Source organism: Rhincodon typus, chromosome 9 (genome assembly GCF_021869965.1).
Source record: "Rhincodon typus isolate 14 chromosome 9, sRhiTyp1.1, whole genome shotgun sequence".
NCBI classification, from domain to species: domain Eukaryota; kingdom Metazoa; phylum Chordata; class Chondrichthyes; order Orectolobiformes; family Rhincodontidae; genus Rhincodon; species Rhincodon typus.
The window spans coordinates 19,014,152-19,021,041 of NC_063340.1; the positions used below are offsets into that span (position 1 = coordinate 19,014,152).

General features: G+C 40.1%; 1 long non-coding RNA gene across 1 annotated transcript; it reads left to right on the top strand.

Moving 5' to 3' along the window:
- Positions 1 to 107: 107 nt before the first annotated feature.
- Positions 108 to 6,679, top strand: LOC125483953. The gene is made up of 3 exons (XR_007262819.1): positions 108 to 1,220; positions 4,177 to 4,272; positions 6,024 to 6,679. It is a non-coding gene; the product is annotated as an uncharacterized LOC125483953 (long non-coding RNA).
- Positions 6,680 to 6,890: the final 211 nt, after the last annotated feature.

The following is a 6,890-nucleotide window of genomic DNA, read 5'->3' on the forward strand; positions in this document are numbered from 1 at the left end:
TCTCTGCTATTTTATGGAAACTTAATTTACATGGGATAAACATTTCATATGATTTGAGAATTGATCATGCTTTGCCTTTGAATGAGATTCACTTTGAGCATTGTGAGACCTTGTCAAAACAGATGTTATTTATGCAATTTCCATTTCAAATAATCGAAATCTAGCTTCGGCTATTCATCACTTTCAGTCTCAGCATTTACACCATTGCTTCCCAAAACATTTCTCATTGTTACCCCACTTTGCTGCTTGAAAATTGTAGTGATTCCAGCTTGTGACACTGAATGGGGAGGAGTAAGAGGCCTGTGGCGACAGGGACGGATAGAGTATGTGGCAGAGGGTATGAGAGATCTGTGACAGTGGGAAAAGCGTTGAGATAGAGGGTCAAGACTAGGGCTAGAGGTGAGAGGGTGGAGAATTGTTTAACTGAAAAATTTTTTAAATAAAATGTGCTTACCTTTCCAATGGGTAGATTTCCGGTCTCCTGGATTAGTCAGTTAGGCCAGGCCTACTGTTTAAAAATGCCAGGTTTAAAGGAGCCACACAGCTGTTTGCATTCAGTTGGAGTTCCATGGTAGCTACTGGAGTTGACAGCCTACTGTTTGGGAAGCCCTAATTATAAAAATCACACCTTCAGTTTGTCTGTTTTATATTTTACATGTATCATACCTTAGAATCCTAGAATAATATAACACCGAAGGAAGCCATTTGACCCATTTGTATCTATGTCAGCTTTATTTTGAAGAGTAATCTGATTTAGTCTCACTTTCCCATAGTTCCTGCAATTACTACTTGCAATGCTTCCTTGCTACCCAGGCCTTTCCAGAGTCAGCTGAAATATATGCACGCCAGGCGGTACACTGAGGAATGTCCTCCACACTTGATTTTTTATGATTTGCTATTGCATAATTTATGCCTGACATTGTAAAGTTAAAATTACCATAGCTAGCAATTTTTCATTTGTTCACTTACTGCTGTTGGTCTAATTACCTTTTGAAAGTGATGAGGAGCCTCCCTGAACAACTGAAGCCCCTGGGATGCAGGTACACCCATAGTGCTGTTAGGAAAGAAGTTCATCACAGTAAAGGAATGGAGATTTAGTTTTAGGTCAAGAACGTGTCGTTTGAAGAACTTTCAGGTGGTATGTACATGTGGATCTGTTGTCCTTGTCCTTATCTTCCAGATACGGAGATGTAGAAGGTGATGTTAATAACGTTTTATAGGTGAGTTGTCGTAGCACATCTTGATGCACCACTGCATCAATGATGAACAGCGTGAATGTTGGAAGTATTAGATGGGTGCATGGGCTGTTTTGTTCTGGATGGTGTCGAGCTTCTTGGGTGGTGTTTTGGTGATGCACTTGATCAGACAAGTGAAAATTGTTGCATCACATTCTAGCCCTGTGTATGTTAGCTAGTGGACAGGCTTTTGAGAAGTCAGGAGATGGGTTACTTAATGGAGAATTTGCAGTCTGTGACATATTCATGTCTCTGTGTGTGGTGTGAGAGAAAATATCCACATGTGCACGTGCACACACAGCTGACCTAGGTATGGTGAACCCCCAGAAGGTGATTGTGTGACAGCAGCCACTTCTACAGGAGGTGATCAGATTCCCTCTTGTTGGAGATGGTCAATACCTGACACTTGTGTAAATGTCAAGCGTGGTGGAAGGAAAACACAATCTTTAAAACTAGACAGTGGAGAGGTGTAAGCTAAAGGTGCATGGCAGGGGTTTTAGATCTGGCAAGGCTTCATAGACTAGAACTTAAAATCTGTGTACTGTAGTGCTGAACAATTGAGGTAGTGGTTAGGTGAGACTTAGTGCACTGAGAGATGTAGGCTCTTGAAGTTCATTCAGGGTTGCTGCTTAGAAAGCCAGTCTTAAGCACAAATCAAAGTAGAGACAGACAAATCTGTTGAAGTGGGCTTGGTGATTTTCTTTTCTGTATGGGGTCTGGGAGAATGTCAAGATTAGAGTGTGAAAAGGAGGTTGGTAAAGTTGGGATGGGTGTCTTTTTTAAAAGTTTGGGAATTCTTGTGGTTGGTTGGCTCACGGAGCTGGTTTGTTGTTTCTCCACAGACATTTCAGTACCCTGCTGGGTAACATCATCAGTGCAGCCTCCGATGAAGCGCTTTAGTGTTTTCCTACCTGTTATTTGAACTCTGGAGTCAGTTGAGCTGGATTACCTCACTTCTGGTTTTCCCCTCAAAATGGAGTGTATATGGGGTCGAGCTCTGTGTTTATTGATGGCTTTCTTTGTGGAGTACCAGGCTTCTAGGAATTCCTGCTTTGTCTCTGCTTTGTTTGTCCCAGTCGAATTGGTGGTTCTCCTTATCCATGTGGAAAGAGATGAGTGAGTATTGGTCGTGTCTTTTTGTAGCCAGTTGATGTTCGTGAACCCTTGTTGTTAGTTTCCTTCCTGTTTGTCCGATGTAATGTTTGTCACAGCCTCTGCAGGGAATCTTGTATATGACGTTGATCCTGTCCATAGTGGGTAGTGAGTCTTTGGTTTGGGTGAGCAGTTGTCGTAGGGTTGATGTGAGTTTGTGTGCTACTCTGATGCCCAGTGGTCGTAGCAGTCTTGTAGTCAGTGCAGATGTGTTCCTGATGTAAGGTAGCATGATGAGTGTGTCGGGGCGTGTAGTATCTTCCTGGTGTCGTTCGTGTAATGGGCATCTTCTGACCTAGTTTTTCAGGTATCCATCATCTTCGAATACCTGGAAGAGGTGCTCTTCTTCTCGGCATAGCTCTGTGCTGTTGCACTGTGTTGTTGCCTGTTTAAATAATGATCTCTCACAATTTTGTTTGTGTGTTAGGGTGGTTGCTGTTGGAATTCAGGACTTGGTCAGTGTGTGTGGCTTTCCTGAGTACCTTTGTTAGGAATTCCCCATTTGCCCTGTGCTCTACCATCACGTTCAGGAATGGGAGCTGTTTGTTCTTCTCTTTGGTGAATCTGATTCCAGTGAGGGTGTTATTTATTAGTTTGTGTGTCTCCTACAGTTTGGTCTGTTTAATGATGACAAAAGTGTTGTCCACGTAGCGTATCCATAGTTTTGGTTGGATTGGCGGACGGGCCGTACTTTCAAGTCTCTGCATCACTGCTTCAGCTATTAGTCCGGAGATGGGTGATCCCATGGGTGTCCCACTGATCTGTTTGTATATTTGACCGTTAAAGGTGAAGTGGGTGGTGAGGCATAGGTCCAGTAGTTTCAGCATGTTGTCTGTGGAGATGGTGTCACTGGGGTCTTGTTCTTGTTTTAGTAGTGCTGTCATTGTTTCTCTTGCTAGTGGTATGTCTATTGATGTGAATAGGGTAGTAATGTCAAACGATACCATGGTCTCGTCGTCATCTATTCTTATGTCCTTGATGGAGTTGAGGAACTCTTGGGCTGAGTGGATTGAGTGGGGTGACTTGTTGACGAGCTGCTTTAGTCTCCTTGGTTCATCTATGTGATGTCGTGCCTGGCAGGGAGACTGTGCATCTAAGGGGTACTTCCGGTTTGTATACTTTCAGGAGACCGTAGAATCGGGGGTGTTAATTCCTTCAGGTTTCATTCTTAAGAATTCTGTTTTGTTGGTCTGTCCGGTCTGTTTGCTTATTTTTAGCATGTTGAAGATCTTGTTGCCTCGTTGTGATGTTGGGTCTGTCTGCACTTGCTGGTATGTGGGAAGAAATCCGTCAACAAACACAGAGCTCGACCCCATATATACTCCATTACGAAGGGAAACTGGAAGTGGGGTAATCCAGCTCAACGGACTCTAGAGTTCAAATAACAGGCGGGAAAACACAACAGCGCTTCATCGGAGGCTGCACTGATGATGTTTCCCAACAGGGTAATGAAACATCTGCGGAAAAACAATGAACCAGATCGACGAGCCAACCAACCACAACATCCACAACCCGAGCTACAAAACTACTCTTAAAAACCTTGTGGGAATTCTGCTTTGATATAATGCCTTCAGCCTTGTTTATTAAACCTGCATATAGGGTAGCTTTACAACAGGCAAAACATGAGGATAAGCTTGTGTCCACTGTATGGCAAAGTTTGAGTGTGAACAGTCACTACTGACAGAGTTGACATCACACTAATGTTTCTTTCTAGTATTGTTTTTAATTGAACGTACAGTAATCTGAGTCTACTTGCTAGATGACTTTTGGCAATCTGTCTACTTTCTAGCTGACAGGAGTTTATCTGGCCTGTTGGAATGGGAGACGAAAAGCGATGCTGTGGAAGCACTAACTGTCCTGAATCACTACCAGATGAAAAACACCAGTAAGTGTGCTGTGATTAATGGGTTGGTGATAGCTTAAAAGGTTCAATTTGTGTAATAGGTAATGATTATCTTAACCTCCCAGAGCCTAAGCTAGAAATGGATGTGAGTGTTTGTCCAGTTGTAAATTTAAATTTGTCAATCTGGTTGCTATTGTGGGGAACTTGAGGGAATAACTATACAGCTGCGGTTGAGATTACATTCCTCACATCAACATAAGTGAGAAGTTTTATCCTGTTGTTGCTTTGAGCTATAACTTGTTTAATTCACTGTGTGCAAATCCTACAGGATGGGTAGCAGTGATTACTTTGACTATTTCCTTAATCTTTGGGGAAGGCGAAGAAGCCATAAACCATGCTCATTTGTGTCATGATGTAGCTGCGATCTGAAACAGTAGTTAAGTACTGCACATACTTGAAATCTGAATACAGAAAATGTTGGAAAAATTCTGGAAGTAGGGGAAAAAAAATAATGTTTCGGGTGAGTGGCCTTTTGTCAGAACCTGAAACATTAATTCTCGCTGCATTTCTCTCTACAGAAGCTGATGCTGCCTGACCTATTCAGCATTTTTCATCTTTTATTTAGAATCGCATAGTGGTATGGTGAGGTTGATAATTCTCCCAGCAACTCAGTGCAGCTCAATCATATCTTTTAAATTGAGAAGACCAGCAAAAAAATGTCTGCTGCAATAAACGTGGTGTGTGTGCATTCAAATAAGACATTTATTTCCATACATCTTTTTTCTATGTAGTACAAATTAATAGATTTGTAGCATTTATGACTTGAGATTTAAATACATCTGTCATACTGTTTGTATGGGAAATAGGAGATTGGTAAGCATTAGCTTGGTTGAAGGTTAACCCCCTTGAGAGAGGGGAAAAAATGCAACTCGTGACATCAATAGGAAAGGGCCAAAAACCCAAATATTTTAGAGTTAATTGGGGTAAATCACCATACATGACTTCACATATTTTAGAATAGAAGAGTGCTGCATCAACAAGGAGAGCAGAAAGGATCGATTTTCAGCAGTACTTGAGGTACCTTGGAGGATAACAAATAATATGACTAATAATCAGATTCATTACCATGTTATCACTAAGAATGTCTATCAGACAGAAATTATTTCACTTTAGACTTGAACAAAAGTTTTGTCAAACAGATTCATATGTTGGGGATATTTGATTGTACATCTGGGCCTGTGTGTCTTATTGATTTATTGATTAAAGCAGCTTTCTGGACTGATTTAATTGTACATTATAGGGATTTCTGGTAGTGCAGCTGTGAACGGCCCCATTCAGCTGACAATTTTGTCAAAGATGGTAATGGATTGAAATGAAATTAAAATGACTTTTTTTAAAAGAAAAGTTCTGATAATGGGTCAGTGTTGTCAAATAGCTATGCCTACACAAATTCAAATGGCTTTCTTTTCTAATCAAAAATAGGATTGCTTTTTGATTGGGGTATGCCCACACAGTGGGTGCAGTAGCTGATGTGCTGAAGTTATTTATCATAAGATTTGCCAGCTGGAAATTTATCTTGCATAACACCTATGGATTGAGGATTTTTCAACATGCGTTATAATTAACAAATAGCAAATTAATTCTGGTACCAAATTGCAAATTAATAGCAGGATATTCTACAGATTTTTTTTTAACTTGGTAATGCTATTAAAGTATGTTTTAACTTGTTTTCAGTGTTTAATGAACTTGATAGTTTTTGTGACATTAAGCCAAGTTTTTTTTTTTATTTTTAGATGGCCCATATCCTTACACCTTGAAACTCTGTTTTTCCACCATGTCCCACGCATGAAGATTCAAATAAAGTCTGAAGAAGATTTTGAATTAACACTTGTAGTCGACATATATGGGCCATTTACAAATTGCGAGAGAGCGTACTACCTTGCAACTACCTACTAAGTGGAAGATAATTTCTTTGTTCTGTTCAAATTGTAATTTTTTTCAGAATTGTATCAATGTAAAAGTAGACATTTAACTAAGTGTTCCTTTTCCTAGGTAATTTTCTTTGCAGTCAGTGTACCAGTACATGGAGCTTAATGTTTATGCAAGTGACCTTGTACGTTAGAACTATGCAAGTGGTGAAAAACATCTGCTTGTGGCATATTTACAAATGTAAAGGCACTTTTTTCCAGTGAGATGAAACTAGGATTATCATTCTTTGGAAAGTGTAGTTTGCAAGTTTGTTTTACTATTAACTAAAACAGTTGTCATCTGGAGAGTTTTGTGTTCTACAAACTGAAGTGCCAACATAGTGATTTTGAACACTATACCCATACTTGGTGTCTCTACAGCTTGTTGATTCTTGCTGTGGTTCAGTAATTCATTAAACAATTCTTGCAATTACCCTGTGGTTTGATTCTCTAGTAGCAATAATAAACTGTGTAAAACTGAACTTAAAATTGGTGGTTAACTTGTTGCAACTAAGAAACCAGTTGTCCCTAACTGGTATTCTTAATATATGCTTGTTTCGTTTCATTTCTTCTCTTCCTTCTCTTTCCTCCCCAACCCCACACACCACAAATCAGTTGTGTTTGAAGCAGGTGTTACAGAATTTGATCTTGAAGTTGCTGGGAAATTTAAATGTAAGATGCTTCCCAATAGAG